The sequence below is a fragment of the Cavia porcellus genome, unplaced genomic scaffold, assembly GCF_034190915.1.
Source record: "Cavia porcellus strain 051 isolate PalLab524CR breed Dunkin Hartley unplaced genomic scaffold, mCavPor4.1 scaffold_8, whole genome shotgun sequence".
Classification (NCBI taxonomy): Eukaryota; Metazoa; Chordata; class Mammalia; order Rodentia; family Caviidae; genus Cavia; species Cavia porcellus.
This window is the reverse complement of record NW_026947491.1, coordinates 94,984,501-95,009,963: the sequence shown is the minus strand read 5'-3', so window position 1 is coordinate 95,009,963 and position 25,463 is coordinate 94,984,501. Positions and strand designations below refer to the sequence as shown.

Genomic DNA, 25,463 nt, shown 5'->3' with positions numbered 1-25,463 from the left:
AACTCAGGACAAATGCGCATTGCAAGGCCCTCATCTTGACCTCAGTCTCTGGAGCTGGATCTGCACCTCTTTCTTTCCTGACCCTACTCCTGGCATACGCCCAGTCGGGCCAGGGAACCCTCAAGTCCTTCTCATCAAGAATCTGTTCAAACCCTGAAATGGCAGTGCTGGAAGGGATTTGAGGGTGATTCAGTCCAACCCCTCAGCTTCCAGATAAGAAAGTTGACTCGGAAGCTGGTGCGAGCTGTCCAAGTTCCCAGGAGGCATCAACTGTGGTCCATTTAACCTTGAGCTTCAATCCCAATTCACATTTCTGGATCCAATTTGCACCACTGCTATTCACTTGAATCTGAACTTTTCTAAAGACCACAAAGCAGAGCTGTAGAATGGGCATGCTGGCTTCCCATGGGACTCTGCTGAGAGACTCCCTCTGGGAACAGAAAAGAGCAGGGACTCCTGTGAGCCTCCTGGATTCCCACGCTGGTCTTTGCGTGCAGAACAAAGTTGGTCTTGAAATCGAGTCTCTCGGACCCCTGCAATGTTTCCCACACCTCCCTCATTGTCCTGCCCTGTCAGCCACCGTGGCCAGCTTCAGTCTTGCCAGCAGGGACCTCCTTTGTCCCCTCTGAGCCATCTCCTCAAGCGTGAGGTCTCAGAGCTCCTCACCACTGGCCATGTCAAGTTCTCAGCACTGCTCGGCCCTTAGAATCTTCTGAGCGACTTTGACCACCGACAGGGGCCAGATCCCAACCCCACCTGCTACTGCTTAGCCAGAGGTCAGATGACCACAGAGCAGCCACAGTGGGTCAGGTCCAGGACAAACTGATCTGGTGTGGCCCTGCCGTCATGGAGCTCCCAATGTGTACCATTGGTCCACCCATGTCACAGCAGCCCACGGAAGAATAATGATCTCAACAGCCCGCTGCATAGACAGAGAGACGACCCCAAAGGCCAGGCAGACCATGTAATACACAGTGCTGAACGGGCCACAGGCTTGGACACTGTCTGAAAAAGCTGAGTCCCAGCAGTAAGGGAAGGCAGTGGCGGTCACCAGCCAATGCTATGATGGGGCTGAAGGGCCTCTGTCAGTAACTCTGTCACATCTCCTGACATTGGTGTGGGAGTCAGTGCCAGGGAGGCAGCTCAAGCCAGAGCATAATCAGCTCCTGCAATCAAAGGAGCAGCTCCGCTGGGGTTATCAAGGGAAGCGTTGCTGTTTCTGTGGATGGAAAACCACAGCAGTCACAAGATAATCATGTGGTTTCTGCCGTGACTCAGGGACACAGTGACCCTCCTGCTGCTCTCCGCTGCTTCAGCCAGGTGGCAGAAGGAAGGCCCGAGGGCTGCACACGTGGCTCGGAGTCTGAGGGCAGTAGCAGGCAGAGCTGGGTTTGAATTACCTGTGCCGCATCCCACCTGCTTCCCAGCCTTAACTGCTGCCCTCCAGGGCTCCTGGGCCAAGGGACCAGGTGTCACTGCAGAGGGAGCTAGAGAAGCCCAAGTCTGAGGAGAAGTCCCAGGCTTTCTCTTCCCTGTTCCCTGTCCTCCCACTTACCAGGTACCTTCCTTTAGGCAGTGTTTTAGAAAATTAGAACAGGAGCAAAGACCAGCTGCATGGCCCTGCACCTTGCTCTCAACCTGAAACCCTTTAACTGGCAGAATAGATTTGAAAGAGATTGCGTCTGTAGCAAGAATAAACTCAGAAGTGGTCCAGAGGAATACCCGGCAGACAGAAGCAAATGGGACCAGAACAGTAGAAAAACAGCCTACAGGGCTCCTCGGACTCCCAGGACCCTGGAGGGTCTGGAGGTCAGGAGAGGCGAGGGGCTCGGTGTCAGGGTGAGGAGGGGAGGAGAGCCCAGGCTTCAAGCGTTCGGGTGCTTCCCATTCTGTGTTCTCTGACGCCAAGCAGGGGCAGTGGCGGGTCCTCCCTAAACCCACACAGGCGACAGGCTGCGGTCATCAGTGACTCTATCCAGCTTTACATGCTCAGATGTCCACACTACCCACAGTGATGCACACACCTACTGCTGTCCCCTCAAAACCCCATGGACATTCTACATAGAAAGAGAAAAAATGACCTAAGGCTCATACAGGGCTACAAAGGATCCCGAACAGCCAACACAGTCTTGAGAAAAAGAAAACTGGGGGCCTTGGACTTCCTGCCTCCAAGATATGCTACAAGGATAAGCCGAGCCCCAAAATAGAGAAAACATCTGTGAACCATGCAGCCCTGAGGGGTCACTACGAAACATACATAAAGAACTCCAACACAAAATAAATGAATAAATCACCTCCTTTAAAAATGGGCAAAGGCCTTGAACAGACAGACTCCACAAAAGTCTGCAAATGGCCTTAGATGTATGAAGGGTACCATCTGTCACCAGGGAAATGCAGATCAAAGCCACAGTGAGATGTCACCTATATCCACTAGGATCGTCATCATCAGAAATGAAGCAAAGCAGGAAGCTTCTTGTGTCGGCAAGGGTGTGGGTAAACTGCCGGGTGCTTGTGCAGTGCTGACAAGACGCAAACTGGCCCAGCCACTGCAGGAAGCCACAGGAAGTGTCTCCAAGTTTGGAACTGGAGCTACCACATGGCTGACCAATCCTGTTTCTGGGTATCCGTCTAGAAGAACTGAAATCAAAATCTTAAAAAGACATTTGTTTTCCTACCTTCTCTGCAACACTGCTTACGAAGAACTGGAAGAAAACAAGCCTTTGACAGATGGCTGGACAAAGAAAACACAGTCGTTATAATGGAGTCTTATTCTGTCTTAAAAAACCCTGCCATGTGCTTTAGCTCAAGGACTGCGTGCTAAATGCCCAAGCCAGTCACAAGGCAAAAAGTGCATGGTTCCACTGTGAAGGGAACCTAAGACAGTCACACTGATAGAGGACAGAGGCAGAAGGGGGCTTTTTCCTGTGAATCAGCACCATTCACAGATTGCAGGGAGGAGAACAAGAAGCGAAGCCATCCCTGAAAGTCGGCGCCATGTGTGGGCCTCTGTGGGGAAAGCAAAATGCCAGCCCCTTGCAGTGCGTGGGCTGGGAGACACAAATAGCCAAAGTCCCCACCCGCACCCACTGTAAGGGACCAGCTGATCTGGAGAAACAGGCTGTGATGACGGCTATTGAAGTAAAATCCAACTTAATGCTTGTAAGTGTCTACTGTTTCACTGACTTTGCAGGTCTAAAGCTGGTAGTCTGATCCTCTACTCAGAGGACAGCAATACACAACGTAGCATCTGTGGGGGAATCTCCTTCTGAGGGTGGTAGCCATTGTTAATTCCCTGTTATCTTACTTTGAAGTCCCGTATCACATGGTTTTGTTTTGATTGGATTTGTTCTGTTTCATTTTGCTTGGTTTTGTGCTCTTTAAAATAAAAGCTACAAAAAGTAAAATAGCAGCTGTCAGGGGGTTGCAATGAAGAGGAGCAGGGCCTTGATCGGGGTATAGAGTTTTAGTTTTGCAAGATGAAAGAGTTCTAGAGATCTATGTTACACCGCTGTACGTATAGTCAGAGGTATTCAACCATCCACTTACAGTCCGTGCATTTCTTGGGTTTTTTTGGTTTTACCTTAATAAGACAAAAGAAGAGAGTTCCTCCTCCAAGTCCTAAGCAGGAGGGTGGCCCTGCTGACACCTCCCCTCACACACGTAGACTTCAGAACCAGGAGCGGGTAGATTTCTCGTGTTCCAGCCACCTGGTCTGTGGCTGGTTGTTTGAACCACACGAGGGAGCTGACATTGAAAGGTAATAAACACTGAGCTTAGCAAGTGGGAGGAAAGGTGCCCAGGCAAGCATGAGAAGGCAAAAATAAGTAAATAAAACTGAAAGACTTTAAAAGAAAGAAAAACTAGCATTTTCCCAATGATGAGGGAAGATATCCAGGAAATGAGGACAGACTCGGGAAATAAGAGCAATGGCCCTCGTGGGTCATTTAATCCCGGATGTCAGGACCCTGGCAGGCTGCAGGGTGGGAGGGCCACGTGGAAAACCACCGGGAGGGTGGCAGACGGAGACGTGGAGCTGCCGGGGACTGTCCCTCGGGGGCCAGTGAGGAAGGGGACTGAGGGGAGGAAACAGCAGAAGAGGCCCCTCACCTGCCAGGCGGAGCTCAGAGGAGAGAATGGGAGACAGAGGAAGCAGTAATGAAAGGGGTGAGAGACGACACGGGCCAGAGCCGAAGACAGACGGGAGGCTCCAGGCTCAGGACATGGGCAGGCGGGATGAGAGGTGCAGAGCTTGCACCCCGTCCTCAGGGCCTCAGAGACTGCTGGGCCTCCCCGCCCTCCAGGCTTGGTGCGCTGGGTGCCAGGCGCAGGGCTGCTTCTGGGCGAGTCTCCTTTCCCTCTCCTCGTCCCTGGAACGCCTCTGTTTCTGAAGTGCCGTAAAAGCACTGGTTTGGAACTCATCCCTGGTTGAGGGCCAGCGTCTGTGGCGTGCAGACTTGGAAGCGCCCGCTTTGGAGTGGCCCGTGGTGCAACAAGTTATGAGCCCCCGAGTGTGCGTCCATCCGAGGTTCACCCGCTCTGACACTGTTTGGCCTGTGATGGGCCAAAGTTTTAATCCCTGCCAAATGAGAGGGAAAATCAGATAAGGGGCCATCTCAAGATATTTATTGCACATAAAATATGCAAAACGGTAGAAAAATCTCATGTAACAATCTGTGGAGGTAAACATTGTTGGAGACGTTGACATCTAGGCCAACAGTTATTCTCCATAAAATGAAGTGGAATGAGAATGGTCAGTCTCTCCGACGAGACAGCAAAAATAAAGGGCCACAGAAACCAGTTGGCTTTTAAAATTGAACCAGCATTAATCTGAATTGAGAAGTATTAATTCTGCAGGCCTGACACGGGCTGGCACTGCTCAGCCCCGCCGTCTCCCACGACGGAGTGGTTCACAGGATTATTTCCTTAAACAACTCTCAGCGAGGGATTTGGACACAAACATTTTAGGGTTAGGGTTTAGTAGATGAGACATATCTAATTTGCTGTCTCTTTCCAAGTCAGATCGTCATTAGAGGAATCATATCAAGGCTTCTAACCACAGCTCTCCATCAATAATCATTTGACAGTCTCTTCGCCACCGGGCGCACCTCTCCATTTTATAATTAGGAAGGCTTGGCAGAGGGGGCGTGCGGGTCGATACCACAGTCAAGCTTCTGTTATGGAGCTAAATCTATATTTCCACTGTAAAAACATTCTTTCAGGCCCTCCGAACAACACTGTTTCCACGAGAAGGTAACTAAGGGGAGGTTCAAATGCTAGGCAAATCACAGTGCCACAAAACGATGCTTTAGCTCTGCTCCATTTTCATTCTCCAGGAGCCCTGGCTGGGGCTTGTGCAGTGACTTCCTCACGGGAGCTCTGCCCCTGGACTTCTGCCTTGCATCAGGAGCACCAGACGCAGCACTGCATGCCCCTCACCCGGCTAGCCGGGTTCAAGGAGACAGAGGAGGTGTCTGCCGGGGCAGGCGGCCTGAGGAGATGGAGCACAGAGGGGAGAACCGCAATGCAAGCTCCAAGGGACCTGGAGAGAAGCTGGGCCCTGGCCTGCAGGCACGGTTAGCGCTCCCTGAACCTCAGCTTCCTCTCCTGCAGGTCGGGGCGAGCTGGGCCGGCTTCCAGGCTTTGCCCTTCAACTTGGGATTACCGGGACTCAGCTCTCCTCGATGAGCTGCCCTCCTGGACGAGGGGAACTGAAGGGGAACTGAAATCATGTGCATAAATACCCCCGTGTGGATCTCAGGACCTGCTCGCAGCCCACAGGATGGGCAGAAGCGACTGTGACTTCCAGAGCAGCTCAGCAGGCAGGCAGCTCCCATCTGGCTTCCCCGGGGCTCTCAGGCTGGGCCTCCTCCGGGAGATGAGCCCCCTGCTGTGCGAGGCCACAGCTTGGGGACAGCCACACGGAGGCCTCTGCGACAGACCCAGCACCACACAGCACTCTGTCATCCCAGTCCTGGGCCCAGAGGGCAGCGAGAGATGAAGGAGGCTGCAGATGACACCTGGCCAGCCTCTAAGTCACTCCACCCCTGAGTGTCCCCAAGCAAAGCCATTGCTTTTGTCCCTTGTCTGAATCCCAGACCCATGTGCTGTAATCTGTGATTTAACAAAACCGTCATTTTTCCATCCATTCTCAGAGGGGTGGTTTGTTACGCAGCATTAGTGTCAGGCACTAACTACCCCCAACATGCTTCACAGGTGTGTGTGCACATGCACAGGCACACACCAACACACAATCACACACACACATGCAGTCATCAGGGGGGGACAAGTGTGGAAGCAGAGAGACAGCTCCTCAGCTCTCCCCCTCTGCGGATCACAGGGTGAGAGGCCCTGTCCCGAGGCCGTCTGCCTGCCCTTGCATCTGCTGGCCTCTTGCCTCATCCCCTGGGGCATGCGTCCTTCCCAGGACTGCTGCACTTTACACAAAGTCCACGTCTAGAGGGAAAGGAAGGAAGCTCTGATGGCGACACTTTCTATGGGGCCAGGGACAGGTGCCATTATGTCACCATGTAAATGGGTCCTGTTGTGCTGCCTGGAGCAGTTTTCTAGACCTTTACTGCCTCCCTGCTTAATCCTCGCAGCAGGAAACCTCCCTCCCCGACCCATGGTCCCTGTCCTGGTGCCTCGCTGGGACGCAGAGGGGACGTGAAGGCGCCTGACCTGCCGGTCCTGTGCTGATTTTAGTCTTCCCTGCACTGCAGTGTTCCTCCACTCTGAATCAAGATGCTCTGATAAAACTGAACAAAGTTAGCTTCTCTAATTTATGGGGTAGATCTGTTATGCAGAGTATTTGCAGTTTGCCTCCCCTGATTTTTTTTTATCAAAGCTGTTGTACGTTACCATTTAGCGGCTAAGAAAAGCCAGCTCTGGCTCAGCAGAGAAGCAGAGCTGGGATCGCTGAGCCTGCGGCCGAGTTCTGCCGCTTGTTCCGAGTGACCTCAACAAGGAGCCTTGGCTGCTCCCCAGCTCAATGGGTCCTCTGTGGCCTGGGGCGACGACGGCCTCTCCCTGGGGTAGGGTGGGGCATTTGGAGCTAAGGAGCCTGCGTCAGCCCAGGCCTGGCGTGCACAGGACCAAGGAAACCTGCACAGTCCGTCCCTGGACCACTGCAGGCAAGCTCTGGAGAGAAGGGGATTTCCAAGGTGACTTTAATCTGCTAGAAGAAGTCCGAGGAAGACAGGAAGCTCTGTGTGTGTGTGTGTGTGCACGCGCACGTGCACATGAATAGTGGAGCTTTTCAAATTAGAGACGTTCTTACAATAATATTTCCAGATTAGTTGTTTAACTTTCTGCTTTTCTTTTCTAACATAGAGGAAGAAAATATGCCCATCAGGGACAGAAGCAGGACAAAAGTGGTTTCTCACGCTGACTATGTCACTCGTCTTCTCTCAGACTGGTACAGGCACACATAAAGTACTCAGTAAAAGTCTGTGGAGCCAGATTCTTCATTTTTTTTATTTTAAAGAGAGCTAAAAAATAAAAATGATACAGAATTTCAAACAAGATGAGAGGAAATTGACAATGGTGATTATATATTATATTGTGTTCTTCAAAATAGTTGCTCAGATTTCCAGGTACATGCAACACTGACTGAGCGGCCTGGACTGCTGGCGCGGGTGGGCTACTCACCATCCTGGGCATCTATTTTTCCCTCCCTTCTTTTCCCCTTTCCTCCGTCCCAGCTGTCCTTTCCTTCTGAGCAGTTTCTTTCTCTTTCACAGTACCTATTTGGATCTTATTTACTCTTTCAGCTTCTTATACTAGGAAGACAATATGATGTTTACACGTGCGAGTCTGATTTGTTTCACTTGTGAGTGTAGCCTCTAGATGCATCCACTTGCTTATAAAACTCTCTAGTTGTCTTTCTTTATAGCTGAGTTGTACTCTACTTATGAAAATACCACATCTTTTTTTATCCATTCCTCACTTAATGGGCATTTGGGTTGTTTCCAAGATTTAGCTATTGCAAATTGTGCTGCTATACACACGGGTGCACATATATCACTGTGGTATGATGCTTTCAATTCTTTTGGGAAAATGTACAGAAGAGGAACAGCTGGGTCAAATGGGACCTCCAGTCCTAGATTCCTGAGGAATCTGCACACAGATTTCCACAGTGGTTGCACCACTCTACACTCCCACCATGGTGGAGAAGGGCTCCTTCCCCCGCAGCAGCCTCACCAGCGTTTGTTATTGGTTGATTGTTTTGATGGTGGCCAGTCTTTTTGCAGTCTCAGTGTTGTTAAAATTTGCATTTCTCAAATGACCGATCATGTTGGACATTTTTCATGTATTTATTTGCAATTTGTAATTCTTCATCTGAGATGTGTGTATTCATTTCAGATGCCCATTTTTGGCTTAGGTCTTTGAATTATATGGGACCTGATTTTTTGAAGTTTTTATGTGTTCTAGATAGAAGTCCTTTGTCTGAGGGACAGCTGGCCGAGGTTTTTCTTTCCCAATTCATGGGTTTTCTTTTCATTCTGTTGGTGATTTTCTTTTGCAGAAACTTTAGTGAGATCCCAGTTGTTGATTCTTTGAAGTATTTCCCATGTGGTTTGCTTTTCATCACGAACTCTCTGCCTACCATTATGTCTCCAAGATTTCTACCTCCTATCTCTTCCAGCAGATTTAGTGTTTCTGTTTTGACATTTAGATTCTTTGATTCATTTTGACTTTAGTTTAGTGCATGGTGACAGACATGAGTCTAGCTTTAGTTTTCGGCATATGGAGAGCCAGTTTTTCCAACGCTGTTTATGAAAGAGGCTGTCTTTTTGCTAGTGAACGTGTTTGGCCTCTTTGTCAAAGATAACGGGGCTGAGTGTGTTTGCAGTTGTGTCTACATCGTTTATGCCTTTCCATTTATCCTCAGGTCTGTTTCTTTGCCAGAACCATGCTGATTTGATCACAGTAGCTTTGTAGTATAGTTTAAGATCAGGGATTATGATGCCTCCTGCCTTGCCTTTCTCACCCACGATTGCCTTTGCTACTCTAGGTCTCCTCTAGTTCCAGATGAGTTCTTGGAATGGTTTCTCTAGATCGGTGAGGTATGCTAGTGGTATTTTGATTGGAATTCCATTGAATCTGTGTAACAGTTTTGTGAGTGTAGCCATTTTTACAGTGTTGGTTCTTCCTGTCCATGAGCAAGGAATATCCTTCCATTTTCTGAGATCATCTTTGATTTCTTTTTTCAGAGTACTGTTCAATGTACAGATATTTTACTTCTTCTGTTAGATTGATTACCAAGTGTTCCTTTCTTTTTCTTTTTTTAATACTGTTGTGAATGATGCTATTTCCCTAATTTCTCCCTCAGTGAGTTTGTTGTTTGTGTACAGGAAGGCTGCTGATTTTTGAGTGTTGACTTTGTATCCAGCTACGCTACCAAATTTGGATATTAAACCTAGATGTCTTTTGGTGGAGTCTTTGGAGTCTTCTGTATAGTACCATATTGTGAAATGATAATTTCTTCTTTTCCTTTCCTGTCCTTATTCCTTTTATTTCTCATTCTTGTCTAATTGCTTTGGCTAATGTTTGCAGAACTATATTGAATAGGAGTGGTGACCATGGACACTCTCATCTTGTTCTTGATTTTGGATTAAAAGCTTCAGTTTTTTCCCATTTAGTATGATGGTGGCTATTGGTTTGTCATTGGTGGCTCTTATCAGATTAACATAAAAACCATCTATTCAGATTTTCTGTAGTGTTTTTAGCATGAATGAGTTTTGGACTTTGCCAAAAGCTTTTACTGCATCTTTTGAGATGGTCCTGTAATTTTTGTCTTTGGCTCTATTGATGTGGTATATTACGTTTATTGATTTGCATACGTTGAACCATCCTTAAATTTCTGGGATGAATCCCACTTGGTCGTGGTGTATAATCTTTTCAATGATTGGCTGTATTTCTGTTTGCTGGTGTTTCATTGAGGATTTTTGCAACTATATTCCTTGTGGAGATTGGTCTGTAATTAACCTTTTTGGTTGGATCTTTCTCTGGTTTTGGTATCAGGGTAATACCTACCTCCAAGAATGAGTTAGGGAAAATTACTTCCCTTTCAACTTCATAAATGTGTTTAAGGAATATTGGCATTAAATTTTCTCTAAATTTCTTATAAAATTCAGCCGTCAGAACCTGGCTTTTCTTTGTTGGTAAGTTTTTAATTACATTTTCAATTTCCTTAAATGATTTTGGATTACTCAGAATTTTTAATCTTCTTGATTCAGTTTTGATAATGCATATGTTTCTAAGAATCTGTCCATTTCTTCTGAGTTTCCTATCCTATGAAAGTAAAGATTTTCAAAGTAAATATTGATGATCCTCTGAATTTTCACAGGATCTACAGGGATTTCTCTTTTTTCATTCCTCATTTCATGAATCTGAGTTTTCCTTTCCTTTTTTGATTAGGTTGGCTGAGGGTTTATCCATTTTATTTATTTTCTCAAAGAACCAACTCTTTGATTCATTAATTCTTTATATTGTTTTCTTAGTCTCAACTGTGTTAACTTCTGCTCTGATCTTTATAACTTCTTCTCTTCTTTGGGCCTCAGGCTTGACTGGCTCCTCTTTTTCTGGCTGTTTGAGGTGCACTGTAAGATTATTAAGGTTGGGCTTGTTCCATTTTCCTGATGTGAGAATTCACCACTATAAAATTCCCTCTTAGGACTGCTATGTTTTTTTCCCACATGTTCCTGAAAGTTATATTTGCATTTTTGATTATAGATAATGTTTAACTTCTTCTTTAATCTCACCTGTGACTCATTGATTGCTGAGGAGGGTGTTATTGAATTTCTATGTGTTTATGGAGTTTTTGCAGTTTCTTTGGTGATTAATCTCCAATTTCGTTGCACTATGGTCAAATAATATGCATGAGATAGGTTCATTTCCTTTGCATTTACTTAAGCATGTTCTGTGGCCTAGGATACGGTCTATTTCAGAGAACATCCCATGTGCAGCTGAGAAGAAAGTGTATTCTGGTGTTGTTGTGTGCAACACTCCATAAATGTATACGAACTCCACGTGTTCACAAGTTCAGTTCTGCTATTTCTTTGCTGATCTTTTTGGCTAGTTGATCTATCTCTGTGACAATGGGGTGTTAAGGTCCCCTGTTACAATTGTGTTATTGGTTATTTGATTCTTCATGTCTATTAATATCTGTTTTATATAGTTGGGTGCTCCCGTATTTGGTGCATACATATTTATGGTTTTTATCTCTTTGTCTTGAATTTTTCCCTAACAATTATGTAATGATATCCTTTATCTTTTTTGGTGATTCTTGGTTTGAAGTTCACATCGTCTGCCAACATAATAGCTAACCCTACTTTTTTCTGAGTTCCTGCCACATGAATATTGTTTTCCATCCTTTGACTTTCAGTCTATAACTTGCCTTTTAAGTTAAATGTATTTCTTGATACAACAGATTTTTGGATTTTGTTTCTTGATCTACTCTGCCAGTCTGCTTCTTTTGATTGGTGAGTTGACGCCATTTACATTACTGATTATAGCTGACATATGTTGGCTTATCCTTACCACGTTATCGTCCTGCTGTGATTTCCCTACTTTTCCCCTCTGCTTAATTGCTTGCTCTGCTTGATGATTTCTTTCTGTTATTCTTGTAATTGTGGTCATTTTTATCTCTTCATAGAATATCTTTCAGTATTCTTTGTAAGGTTGGCTTGGTGGTCATGAATTTCTTCTGTTGTTCTTTGTCATGACAGTATCTTATTTCTTCATTAATTTTGAAAGGTAGTTTTTCAAGATACATCGATCTGGGTTGGAAGTTGTTTTCTTTCTGGACTCGAAATACTTCATTCCAAGCTCTCCTTGACTTGAAGGTTTGTGTTGAATAGTCTGTGGTTCTGGTGGGCTTTCCTTTATAAGTGATCTGTTTCTTTTCTCTAATGGAATTTGAGATTCTGTTCTTTTGAACTTCTGGGATCTTGATCATTATGTGTGTAGGTGCAGTTTATTTTGCTTATCATCCGTTTGAGTGCTGCATACCTCACTTATCTGTATGTCAAATTCTTTTCTCATGCTTGGGATATTTTTCTGGCATTACTTCTGCAAATAGCCTTTTTATATCATTTGTGTTGACTCCTGTTTTTCTCGTGAACACCTAGGCGCCTTATATTGTTGGGTGTTTTTTGTTTGTTTGTTTTTTGCATTGTCTTGCAGCTGTTGAATTGTTATTTTCTGGTTCCTTGTCATTTTTAAGAGTTAATTCCTTTCATCATCACTAGCTGCAGTCATGTCTTCAGTTGTTTCAAAAGGCTTTGCCAGCTTTCAGGGAATTTTTAATTTCTTAGATATGCATCTCAATCCACTTCATGCATCCTAATTCTTTCCTGTATTGTTCATTCAAGGTTTCATCACTTTCCTATGCTGCTCTGTTTCTTATCTGTTATCTTTAGATATGCTCAGCAATATTTTTATTGTGGTTGTCATTTCTTTTTTTTACTTAAGAGGTTATTTCTGATCTGAATTTCTCTACAGCCTCATAGAGTTGTTTCTTTACTTCAGTTTCTATCATTTCAGAAATTTCAGGAATGTGACTTCCAAATTTTTCTATGTTAATGTCTCCTAGACTCGTTCTAGTGGGCTGGAGCTCTGAGATTCCATTTTGTTATTACATATTGACATTTTCTATTTCAAAAAATTTTTATTTTGTTTTCTGTGATGATTCTTGTGAGTTTTGGTGGTAGGAAGCAATATTGCTAGTATCAAGGTCTCTCTAGGAAAAGTCTCTTTTTCAGGGATATCATCTGTGCATGGACAATTCTTGGTTTGTGTCATTCACAAGATCCTACCTTGCCAATTGGAATGTTGGAGAACACCTGGTTACAACAGATATGACATCCTAGATACAATAGTACTGTTAACAATAATAATAGCATCAAGCACAATTTAGAAATGACAAACTGTGGTACTATTTTGTAATTTAAACCATAGGAGCAAAATCTACAGTTATATTACAGAACCAATCACAAGTTAGGAGCTTGTATGCAAAGTGTTTCCCCTCGTTAGAGTGGATTTACCTGGGTTGGTCTGAATGAGCCAGCTGCCACCCCACAGTGAGGGAAATGGGCCAGGCACCTGGACTCCTCTTGGATGGAGTTCCCAGGGGATGAGCAGGACCTCTCCCCTCCCTCACGGCCCACCAAGGTTCCCAGGGTGGCAGAGAGGCAAGGGTGGAACTTCTCTTCTCCCAAAGTCTAAGAATTGTTGCACTCATATTACCTTTTTCAATGAAATCTCAAGCAAAAGTACCCAGCTCCCAGGTACTAGCTGGCAAATGTTAGTTTTCTTTATTCACATAGTTTTTAAAAGTGCCTGGCATGATTTTATTTAAAAACTCCAGATTTTATCAGTTCTGTTCATTCTGATAAATTGTAATGCCACTGTGTCCCCTGTGGACAGAAGTGCTTTAGCCCATAGTAATGTTAGCAAATATCCATACTGTGCTTCAGTCTCTGATGGCAGCAGGCTGTGTGGATGAAGCAGGGCAGTTCTCAGAGGAAATCAACACACTGCACAGAAATTAATCCCTGCCCCGGTGACGAAAGCAGGAAACCTGTTATTCTTCATTAACTTGGAAGGAAACTGGGTTTGATGTGATTGTGCACACACACACACACATGCATACACACCCGCGTGCTCTCCTCCTGATACCATTATCTCCTTATAACCCTGAATTCTGAGATAGCTACAGGATCACTTCACTCCCTTCCACTAGAATAAATATGAAAATCCGTCCATACTAAAGAAAGTCACTTGATTGATCTTTAAAATTAAGGAGGGCTGGGGATATAGTTCAGTGGCACAGACCTGCCTGGCAAGCATGAGGTCCTGAGTTCAATTCCTGGTACCCAAAAAATTAAATCAAATTAAAAAGCAGAGGTGGGGAGACTCAGTGCTCCTTTTTTAATGCTTAGCAATGTCGCTCTTCCACTTGGAAGCAACTTAATTTCCATCCCTGGACTCAGCCTCCTGCCACAAATCCGATGATCAATCTAAAAGCCCTGTTGGCCAGCCATTTCCCAGGTAACTGACCCCAAGTGACTCTAATGGACAGCCCATAACAGACAGAAACTGGCAAGAGAAAGGACAGCCTGCCATTTGGTACTGTTTTTCTCAATATGCTTAAATAATTAAAAACGCCATCAGAGCTAATCCATACAGAGAGGAGATGCAAAGTGACGGCTCAGCGCCCCCTCGTCATTCGCTCCCGAGGGGAGGAACCGTTTGGTCAGGCACTTGCTTGTCCTAAAGGAAACTGCTGCTGATGTCTGACATTACATTAGTGCTGTCAGGCCGAGCCTGATGAGTGAGTGAGTGGGTTACCAAGGAGCGTGAGCTCAGCGTTGAGGCAGTAATGGCCTCTGTGATCCCTTTTGATCTGGAAATACCACAAAGTGACTCTTTTGAGCATGCATGCATTTTGGATCAAAATTAGTAACTCAAGGAAGCTCAAAAGCTTACGCATCTACTCAAAAGCCAGTGCCTGTTGGATCCTGGGCCCTACACATACCAATCGCATGACCTTTGTAAAGGATAAATAATCTTCCTGAGCCCTCATTTATTTTTCTAAAAATGAGGCTAATACAATTAGTCGGTGTGTGATTATGGAATGGCTAGATTAAACAATGCAGACCAAGCACTCAGCACAAAGCTGGCCATTGAAGAAATGTTTAACAAAGGTTAGAAATAAATGTGCAAAAGAATAATCACTTTATAGACTCCTGAGCTCCAGGCAGCAGAGCACGGTATTCACACTCACAGCATGGCTAACGTGATCAAGAGGTAAGTGGCTTCTGGACTGGAAGGAGGGCAGTGTTACCTCACAGACCAGGTAGAGCATCCCGAATGGCGGGCACAGCAGTGGCGGGCGGAGCTGGGACAGAAGCCCGGGGAAGCCGTTTCTTCCTCAGCTGTGTGATCTGGAAAAGCAACCTGCCCTCACCTTCAAGCTGGGAGGCCTCTCAGGCTCGAGGCTGCGCTCCAGAGAAAAGAATTCAGCAGAACTGACCACGACAGCAAACCACCAGAAGTACTGGGACAGTTTCAAAGTCAGTGAGAGGGTGGATGACAGGTTTGGAAAAGGCAGACCCCAGTGGCTGGTGGGAAACCTGTGGCCCAGCAATGATCCTCTGGTCAGTGCTATCGAGGCTGTTGCTTTGCTCTGGCCACCTCCAGATCCTGGGGCCTTGTCACTGAGTTAGTGGTGCAGGACACAGAGCCCTTGGTTGTGATGACATCTGTGTCACTCACATGCTGTTGCCATCTCTGTCAGGCCAAAAGAGGCTTCCTAGGCATCCGTCACTGGAGACAGGCACAGCCTCCACCATGACCACACGTACTGAGCAATTCCAGAAAAGGCAGCTGGGTGCTGGGGCTGTGAACACCCACTCTGATAAGAATGGTAACACGAAATAGCACAAATGTATTTTGAGAACAGACTCAAGTCTACAAAATACATGCTGAAACACCCAGCACATATTTGGCACTCAGAAACTAGAGGCTATCAATGTTAATTGCTCAAGTGTTGGATCTGGAATGGAGCCGGCCTTCAGTGACCACCTGTGCGGTGCTGGCCATGACTAGGCTGAAGACACACTAAATAAGTCAGCGTGGTGTTGCCGCTGCCCGTGACGAGATTGCAGGGGAGGCAGGGAAGTGAAGAACGATTGTAGTAACTCGCAGGCATGGCCATAAGGACCTTGTGCTCCGGGTTCGAGGAGGAGGGCTATTCATTCTGATTGGCTGGAAGGGAAAGGATTCCTTAATGAAGGACAGCATTCATGCCTGGGAGACCTCTCACTCCTGACTTTGCACGTTCTGTACAGCGCTGCTTTTAAGGAAACAGCTTTGCTTCTTGATGTAAAATGTGCATTGCAGGATTTTAACAGAGAAAAGTTCAGGACTGAAGCCCCCAGGTGGGCAAAGGCCTGCCAGTGAAAGAAATTGTTCGATTAAATTATTCTTCATTATTTCCTTTGTCATTCCACATCATGCCCAAGGAGACCTTTTTTCTCTATAATTAAGGGTCTGGCTTGAAGGAATGTTTTTCCTCTGATTTATTAATTTCTTATTTCAATCCTTGGTCCCCCTCTACTGAGGATGGGCATCAGGCTGTACTCCTCCTCACCTGGGAACCCATGGGGTGCCTGCCAGAGGTGGCAGTTTATTATGGTGAGTAGTCACAGAAACTGGGCAGACCTGGCTTGAAGTCTGGGCAAGCCTGCACTGAATTTTGTAGTCTTAGGCAACTTGCATTTAGGAATTTCAAAATTCAGTGAATGTCTGACAGCAGCATGGACCCTGAATGTAAAAGGTGGTTTTATCTCTGGCTTCCCTGACTATTCAAGGATATTAATTTTGAGGCCCTCTCTCACATCCACAGGGTGACCAAATCCAGTGGGTCACCTGCTTCATCGGGACACAGCTCTGCTCTTTCTGATGTATTGTCTGTGGCTTTCACACGCTATCAGCACAGAACAGCTTCAACAAGGACAGCGTGGCCTACAGAACCTAAAGTATTTACTGTCTGGGAAAGTTTTTGGCCCCAGTCTAATCAACAATTAAGTTCATGCACTATTTATGCTTATGATCACCTCTCATGTTTTGTAATGTTCTCCTGCATATTAAGACCTTACGTTCTTTGAAGCTATCCGCCCTCTTGTAATTTTCTCTAATACCATCTCACATTTTCCTCCTGCTTTCCAAAGAACTTTGATGTGTGAGCTATCATCTCCCACAGAGGCCAGTTGAGTGTCGAACAAGCAGAAGATACTCAAAAAATATTTGACTGATTGATTGCCTTTCTCTGATTTATTTCAAGCTCTAAGCAACTGGGCCAATGGTTATTTTTGTGACTGACATAAAGGGTCATGAAGACCATCACGAGCCCCTGTATCACATGGGGACAGACTATTTCAAACCATGGTGTGAAATAGCTTTTTGTAACTTTTGTGGTTGTCACTGATTTCTATTCAAATCCTTCACGTGCACTATGTGATTCTTCCCAAGAGATAGCGCCATTGCTGTAGAGAAGAGCCGTGTTGGGAATCAGACTTGAGCTAAAATCCTTGAGTTTCTGGCTGTGGCCATGTGGCTTAGGGCCTGGGCTCACTTAGAAGTCGGCTTCCTCCTTTCACTCAAAGGTCTGTCTGGCTTTGCTGCCTCTGGGCCCCTGGTTCACAGTGCGTGGGGAACCCTGTCGTGTGAATTGCCCCTGACGGCGTAGAACAATGCTCACACCAAAGTGGAGTCAGATCTCCTAAGAGGAAACAGCGATGGGACACGAAGTCCGAGCAAACGCTCAGCGCCGCTGTGGAACGCGTGTGTGCACCCGCGAAGCTCTGGAGGGAAGCCGCGTTTATGTCGCTGACTTGACCTACGTACTTGCACTTCTCGGTGTCATAAACGGCAAAGCGGTCCTTGCTATTAAACACTCCATTTTGGCACAAGGTGTACTTAAACTTGATGATGATTTCTAGCTATTTTGTCCTCATCATCCTATGGATCAAGAGGACATCTTTTTGGTTAAATGACTGAGTTTGTTGGGGAGACTGCATTAGAAACTCCAGCTGAACACGGTCCGACTATTCAGTGCTGTGGTTAAGGCTAAGACAATGTTGAGATTTCCGAATGGGAGGTGTATGTGTGTAATTATTTCAAGTGAATTCTATCGTTATTCCAGGTACAGTACCAGCGGTTGGGATCTTACATGTGTTTTGTGCTCTATCTTGTTAAAAACAATGTAGAGAACCTGTAAAAGATCCCTGACAGGGATTAATTACATAGCTGGAAAACCAGGACAAGTATGAAATTAAAGAAAAAGAGTTGGAAACAGTGTTTTCAACTCGCTGAGGAGGCGGTGTGCCCGGCCAGTCCCACCCCTGAGCCGGACAGAGACGGGACTTAGCCCCTGCAGTCCAGTGGGGTTTTCTGTTTGTGTTTGATATGGAGCATCTCACGCTGGAAGAACTCGCTCCCACTCCAAGGATGAGCATGAAGACTACAGCGTGGATTCTCTTCAGAACCCTAAAAATAGTAAACCTGGATGGCGGATTACAGCAGTCTCTCCAGGGTCCCTACCTTAGCTCATTTGATTGTCTCAAAGATACTACAAAGTAGGCTGGGCTGGTATTAAAATGTATATTTTGTAGAGAAACAGATGGAGCTTCAGGAAAAGCCAGAGCTTCCCGCGTGCCCCCAGCCCCTTTGGGGTGCCCTGCTTCGCTGGTGAGCCTTCCTTCCTCACTCCGAGGAGCGCCCCGGTGGAGAAGCCCTGGTCTTGCAGTCCCCTGCCCTCCCTACTCAGCAGCCAGGGCTTGCTCTGAGCTTTGGTCCCAGCTCTCCTCTGCAGCCGCTCAGGAACCCTCGCAGAACTTGTCTTCCCGCGTAGGGCCCCATCGCTGGCTGCTGCTGCATCTCCCCAGTCGGAGTCCCTGCGTCTCCACCCTCGGCAGACGTGGCCTGCCCCACCGCATGCTTCGGCTGGCTGAGGACCTGCGTCATTCCGTCTGCTCTGGAGCTTCTGTCTGCGGGTGAGCGGTGGGTACTGGAGCCCATGCTGGGTCAGAGGCAGGAGAGGAAGGCAGGACTCTGGTGGGTGAGGCGGGGAGCACCCCATCTGCCTAACCAGGGGAGCCAGGTTGGTCCCAGTGACTAACCGCCTACAGGAACAATAAAGAATTATTTTTTCCTCGTGAAAAATTTTATGAGGCAAAGCAAAATCAAAACCGCTTTGGGGCTTAGTGTGGTTATTCATTCAATAAATATTTAATGAATAGAGGCTGGGTGCTGGCTACTGTTAATAGACACCGAAGACATGTAAGCAAAGGAAGCAGTAAGATGCCTGCACTCAAAGAACTTGCATGTTGGCGAGAAGAGGAAGACATAAATATGCAAACAGAAGAATATGAATTCGTGATTCTCACATGTGGTGTACATTTCCATGCATTTGGTTATTTTTACCTCTTAGCAATGTTTTATAATTTTTAGTAGCTCTGTCTTGGTTTTTGTTAAATTTGGGTTTAAGTATTTTATGTTTCTAAGAATTTTAAATAGAATTCTAAAATTTAATTTTCCAATCGTTCACGCTCATACGTAAAAACAGTTGAGTTTTTACCACGCAGCCTTGTTAAAATCACTTTACTGGTTCTGGCAGGAGCTGTTTTATGGATTCCTTGGTCTTCCCAAGGTCAGTACTCAAGACATCTGTAAGTGAGACAGTTTTACTTCTTCCCTTCTGATCTTTATGCCTTTTATTTCTTTAGCTTGCTTAATTGCAAAGCCTAAGAAACACAGCGGCAGTGTGCAGTAGTGTGGTGGCGGCAGACAGCCTGGCCTTATTCCTGGGCTTATGAACAAAAGCATTCGGGATTTCACAGTTCATCATGCAAGTTCTTCCTAGAGGCCCTTACGACGTGCAGTTTCCTTACATTGCCAGTGTATTAGAGGGTTTATCACGACCAGGCTTTGATTTTGCCGAATGTAGCTTTGCATCTTTTAAATCATGTGGTATTTTATTGGCACTGCTGTAACAACAGACCAAAGAATGAGTAATTATAAACATCCAATAATGTTTATTCAAGTGTCTTTCTCCTTGTCCTGGAAGTTAGAAGTCCAAGGTCAAGACGCAGGTGGTGTTGGCATCTGGCGAGGCTGCTAACTGCTTCTACCAAGGCATCTTGCTGCAGCCACCTGAGAGGAGGACACGGTGGCCTCGTGTGGAAAGGACAAGTGAGAGCTCCCTGCAGCCCGAGCACTCTCCACCAGGTGCTCTCCCATCTGTGAGGCCTGAGCTCTTCACCTCAAGGCCACCTCGTAATACTGGTGCGTTGGGGATTAAGTTTCAGCATGTGTTTAGAGAGGCTCTCTGTCGTTCAGCCCATAGAATGCAGCTTTCCTAACTCCACCTGGTAATATTATGGGCTGGATTTGTAATCACAGATATCTAAGAGAGTCACTGCTGGGAATAAAAGCAAACAGGTGAGAGGAAACGGGAGTGATGAGCGCGGTGCTCAGCAGCGCAGGCTGGGATGGTCTCTCTAAGAAGACATGGGGAGAGACCGGCTGGAGCAGGCAGATGCTGCCGAAGCCCGAGGCAGAGGAGGGTTTGGGAGAACCAGCCAGCGGCGATCACATGGGCCTCCAGGACCAGGATAAGGATCCAGGATTTTGCTCTGAAAGCCCTGGGAAGCCACTAGTAGGTTTTAAGCAAAAGAGCACATGAGCTGATTTATGGTTTTAAAAGATTATCCCAGCTGTTGTGGGGAGAACTGAACGCAGGTGGCAAGAGTGGAATGGGGAGATTAATCAGGAAACTGTTTTATTATGTCACAGGGATTATCACGTGCTGGGCGGGAGCGGTAGCAGATGCAGGAGGAACAGTGACCTTTGCTGGGGTCAGGTTTGAAAATTCACTCAATGGGACCTGCTTTGGGTTGGACTTGGGCTGATGGAAAAGGAGGGATGCAAAGAAATAGAATTTGTTGTTTTTAAGTCTTGTTTTATGAGTACATGTTTGCAGTCGGTGCAGCCTGCAGGCATCCGGAGGCGTGGTGATGCGTGCACAGCACAGCTCGTTCCTTTAATCCCAGTCCGCTTCCCGCCTCTCCTATGACTCCCCTGTCCCTGTCCCGCTTTCTTCTTGTTGATGTTACCAACCTTAGCTCCTGTCTCAGCATACAGCGTTTCATTAATGGAGACTGTTGGGCTCCTGCACACGGCACATCCTCATTCTGCTGGTTTCCCCTTCCCTTCCTCTCTCACCCTTGTTCCCTGGTCCCCTTAACTACTGCCAGAGATCCACCCATTGTGCCTTTCCATCCACCCTCTATCATTTTCTTTATCTGTACTTTTCCTCACTCAAATGAGAGACACCAGCTGGCATTTAAACTTAGGTGTCTGGCTTATTTCACTCAACATTGTATTTTCCAGGTGCGTCCATTTTCCTGACAATCTCCCCAATCCGCCCATCTTTGTAGTTGGGTGATATTCCATTACATAGTGATTCTACCTTTTCTTTGTCCAGTCGTCTGTTGATGGGCATACAGGCAGCTTGCAGGATTTGGCTGCTCAGACATTGGTGTGCATGGATGGCTGTGCTATGATGTCCTGAGCTCTCTGGGGAAGATACCTCGGAGGGGGACTGCTGGGGCATATGGCATTTCTAAAAAGAAAGCTAGGATTAGGACTGCAAGCGTGAGGCTGCCGCTTACTGACGAGAGAAGAGGACTGACAGAGAGCCACTGAAAGTGATCTGCTCGCGCTCTCTCCGGCAGCACATATACTAAAATTGGAATGATACAGAGAAGATTAGCATGGCCCCTGTGCAACGATGACACGCAAGTTAGTGAAGCATTCCATATTTTTTGAAGAAATACAAATGGCAAATAAATATATGGAAAACTGTTCAGCATCATTAGTCATTAGAGAAATGCAAATTTAAACAACACTGAGATTCTATCTTATTCCAGAAAGAATGGCCAGGAAAAAGAAAACTACCAACAACAAATGCTGGAGAGGCTTCAGGGTAAAAGGAACTCTCCTGCACTGTTGGTGAGAGTGTAGACTGGTACAACCATTGTGGAGATCAGTCTGGAGATTCCTCAAAAAGCTGGGATTGGAAGTCCCATTTGTTCCAGCTATTCCACTTCTAGGCATATTCCCAGAAGAACTGAAAACATCATACTACAGTGATAGATGTGCACCCATGTTTATAGCAGCACAATTTGTAATAACCAGATCTTGGAAACAACCCGTGTCCATCAACTGAGGAATGAATAAAAAAGTTGTGGTATTTCTATACTCGGCTATAAAGAAGGATCATATTGAGATATTTATAAATAAATGGGCGCAGCTTGAGACCATACTCATAAGTGAAATAAATCAAACTCACATGTATAAATACTGTAGAGTCTCCCTAGTGTAAGAAATGGTAAGAGTACATAAGAGTTTATGATAGTCATGGTTTCCCCATTATATTGCTTTGAAGTCTTATAATGTTTTCATTCGTTGATTGGAATAGTTTTATTCTGTTTTGTTTGATTTTATTATGTGTGGTGGTATGAACAGCTACTTTGAAGAAAACAAGACATCATGGCAACCATTGCTGACTTAATATCATCTTGCTTTGAAGCCCTACCATGCTTTTGTTCTTCTGTTTCATTGGTTCTATCATGTTGTATCTTATTGGATTTTAATATGTATGATAGTATAATCAAATTTTTTAAGGAAAATGAGATAGTATAGTAGCCATTGTTCATTTTCTGTTATTTGTTCTGAATGTCCTATAATACTTTCATTATCTTGAATGGTTTTACACTATTTTGTTATGTTTGGTCTTGTACGTGAAGGTATGCTCAACTATTTCAAAGAAAAGCGACATTACAGTAGCGACTGTTACTATCTGGCTGTCCTGTTGTGAAGTGCTGTGTTGCTTGCATTGTTCTGTTCTGATTTGCTTTGTTCTGTTCTCTTTGTTTTATTCTCTTAAAATAAAATAAAATAAAATAAAATAGAAAGTGATCTGCTCTTGAGGTTTTGCCATTATCCTCTTTTGGTGCATCCAAAATACGCAACGATGTACGGAGATGGCTGGGAGTACAGTCAGTGCTCGGGGGAGAGGAGAGAATAGAGAAGAAGGACTGGGAGCCACAGGTTTAATCCCCCAAGTCTGGATGAGCTCAAAGAGGAAATGAGAGTGAGTAGAACAGTGCATGGGAAATTCCAACTCACAGACCCAGGAAGAGGAGGAAAGAGCAGCTAGGAAGGCTGAGAAGACGCGGCGTGGGGTAAGAGGACATAGAGAGGGGGCAGCTCCACAGCCAGCAGAAGAGCCTGCAGCCCAGGGTTGGTGCGAGACCTGCGGTGGCTGAGACGCATCTGGTGAGGTGGAGAGCAAAAGTCAGCTGTGGAAGTCAGCTGCAAATCACTGCTAGCGTGAACAAGAGCATTTCGGTGCAGGGTCGGGGGTAAATAGAGCGTGGAAAAACAGATCTTCACAATGGCTGGGCTCAACTCGATTGCAGGACACATAACAAAACCTTTATGTTTTATTTGAAAGGAGAGTAAAGAACTCACTTAGTCCTGGACTGGACACAGAGCTTAAGGGCAGTTTGTTTGCCTTTATGCAGCGCCGTGGGTGTTTCCTGCATATGCGTCCCCGGATGGAATGAGGGTGCATAAGCTTCCAGGCGTCAAAGGATGCCTCAGTTTGCAGCGCTAACCCAGAGCAGAAATGTCAGCCCGGTGAGTTAGAGGTGGAGACGCCTCAGCCTGACTTTATTATAAGGTAGAGTGATACCTTAAAATAGTATGATAAACATTGATTCTTAGCAACAATAAGAAGGGTATTCTTAGGCTAGTTAGGAAGGCACCCAGACCAAGGACCATCTTTCAGGAAGTTGATAAAATGGTGCACAGGCAGATGGTGGCCCTGAGCCCATAGGCATGGAGGCAAACTAAAGAGCAGTTGTTGCAACAGAGACCCCTTCACCTGCCTGGGGTAGGAAGGTGGCTCCCATTTGTGGAAAGAGAGACGCAGGTTGATGGAGATGGGTATTTCAGGGCGTCTTGGAGAACAACCCCAGTCTGGCCCTCAGAAGCAGAGTTTGTGAGTCGAATCTGCAGCCCGCCCAAGGCCGAGGTCTCACGGGTCTCTCTGGTCCTGGTGCCTTTCTTCTGTGTCACCCTCCTGTTCTGAAGGGCAGCATCACAGTCTTATTCACTGCCATATCCGCAGAACTCGGTCCAGTGTGCACACTCAGAATGCGTTTACTGAGTGAAAGACTGCAAAATGCCACATGCAGCGAGGTGAACTTCCTAGGACAATTCTGAGTTCAGTGTGGCAAAGTCAGAACAGGTGCTAAGCACAGCTGAGAGCTCTGGATGAGATACATCACTGAACCCTCCCGGCACGGTGCATCAGAAGAATCTGCCTTTACCTCCTTTTTACAAATATCAATAACCATAACAATCTATAGTGCTTAGCATGGCAGGAGCTGTTCTAAGCACTTCTACCCCATTAATAATTTAATCCCCCCAACCTGTCATTGGATTCTATTATGATCCTCAGGAACACCAGCTTTGATAGCAACGCTGAGTAGTAGACGGCACATTAGTAAACAGCAGTTCTAACCTGATGAGCTCCAATACACCTGTGATTAACCAATAAATTTGACTGTCTTCCCCCACGCTTCAGTCAAAACAACCAGCACACCAGCATCTTCCTAAGCATCTCCGTTGATCGTATTTAGTAATCATTATTGGTTTGAATCAATCCCAAGGAATCACTGATGTGAAATACACAGCCCGAGAGTGTGCAAATGTCATTGCAAAGCCTGGCCGTGCCCCTGGCCCGAGCGGCCTGCCCCTTGCTGTCTGCAGCCCGGGTCTCGATTTCCTGCTTGGTCATTACCACCCATTATCTCAGTTTCTCTGCAGACTGCCAAGTCCCCTTCTAACTGCTCTCAGCCCTGAAATGGGTGTGGGGAGGATAATGAGACTCTACAGTGTGTAATTATCATAAATGAGCAAAGATAAACTACACCTGTCAAAATAAACCATCAGCATCCTAAGTTGCTTGGTTTCTCTATTTATTGTTTTGTAAACTTGAGTTATTCACCCTTGCTAATTTCTCTCACTGCTGTTCTCAGAGGACTTTTTCCCTTTTGATCTGAGCTCCTACATTAGCTCAGAAGGTGCCTGTCACCTCCAAATTCTTCAGAGGATGGCAGAAAAGCTGGAGGCAAATTGCTTCACAGGAAATGAATTACTAAATCACTAGAGTTCGCCCAAAGGATGTCAGACCTGGGCTGGTTCATTGTGGCGCCGTCTATCAGTGTTCGGCGGTTCAATAACACTCCCTTCTCGTTCCTTTCCCGAGGTTCTGCCCGCTGGCAGAGACAATGGCAGCACAGCGTGGCAGTCGAGCTCATTTCAAGTGTGGCTGAATCTCCCTGATAATGTGTATGTGTTTTCCCTGGTGATGTATTTCCTTACCAGCTCAGTATATTGGTCGGAATTCTTAGGATGGGAATAACAGAAGGAAGGAAAGCAGCTTTATCAGAAGCTAGGCGGGGCCACTCAGCAAATCATGGGTGCAGCTGAGAAGTCAGGAAGGGTTGAGCAACTCTGTGTCAGGAGAAGGGACACGGCCCTTCCCCGGGACTTGGTCAGTGAACGATGGATTTATCACCGCGCTCCTGCCTACAGTAGGAGCGTGACCTGGCAACCCGGACCGGTCCGCCCTGCGTCTGTTTCGTCACCCATACAAGAGATGCTCGGCCTTCCAGTAGGTGCGTCCGTCTCTCCACAATCACCGGCCCAAACACAAATGTGTGTTTCCTGGCGTCCTCAGGTGACAAATGATTCTTCGGAAAGAGCCTGGGGCATTTGGTACCCACAGCCGTTCCACAGGGCTGAGTCATAGTTTGGTGCTT

At 46.1% G+C, this 25,463-nt stretch overlaps 1 non-coding gene across 1 annotated transcript; it reads left to right on the top strand.

The window, feature by feature from the left end:
- Positions 1 to 21,286: 21,286 nt before the first annotated feature.
- On the top strand, positions 21,287 to 21,393 carry LOC111754273 (U6 spliceosomal RNA). Its single transcript, XR_002788966.1, has one exon. It is a non-coding gene; the product is annotated as a U6 spliceosomal RNA (small nuclear RNA).
- Positions 21,394 to 25,463: the final 4,070 nt, after the last annotated feature.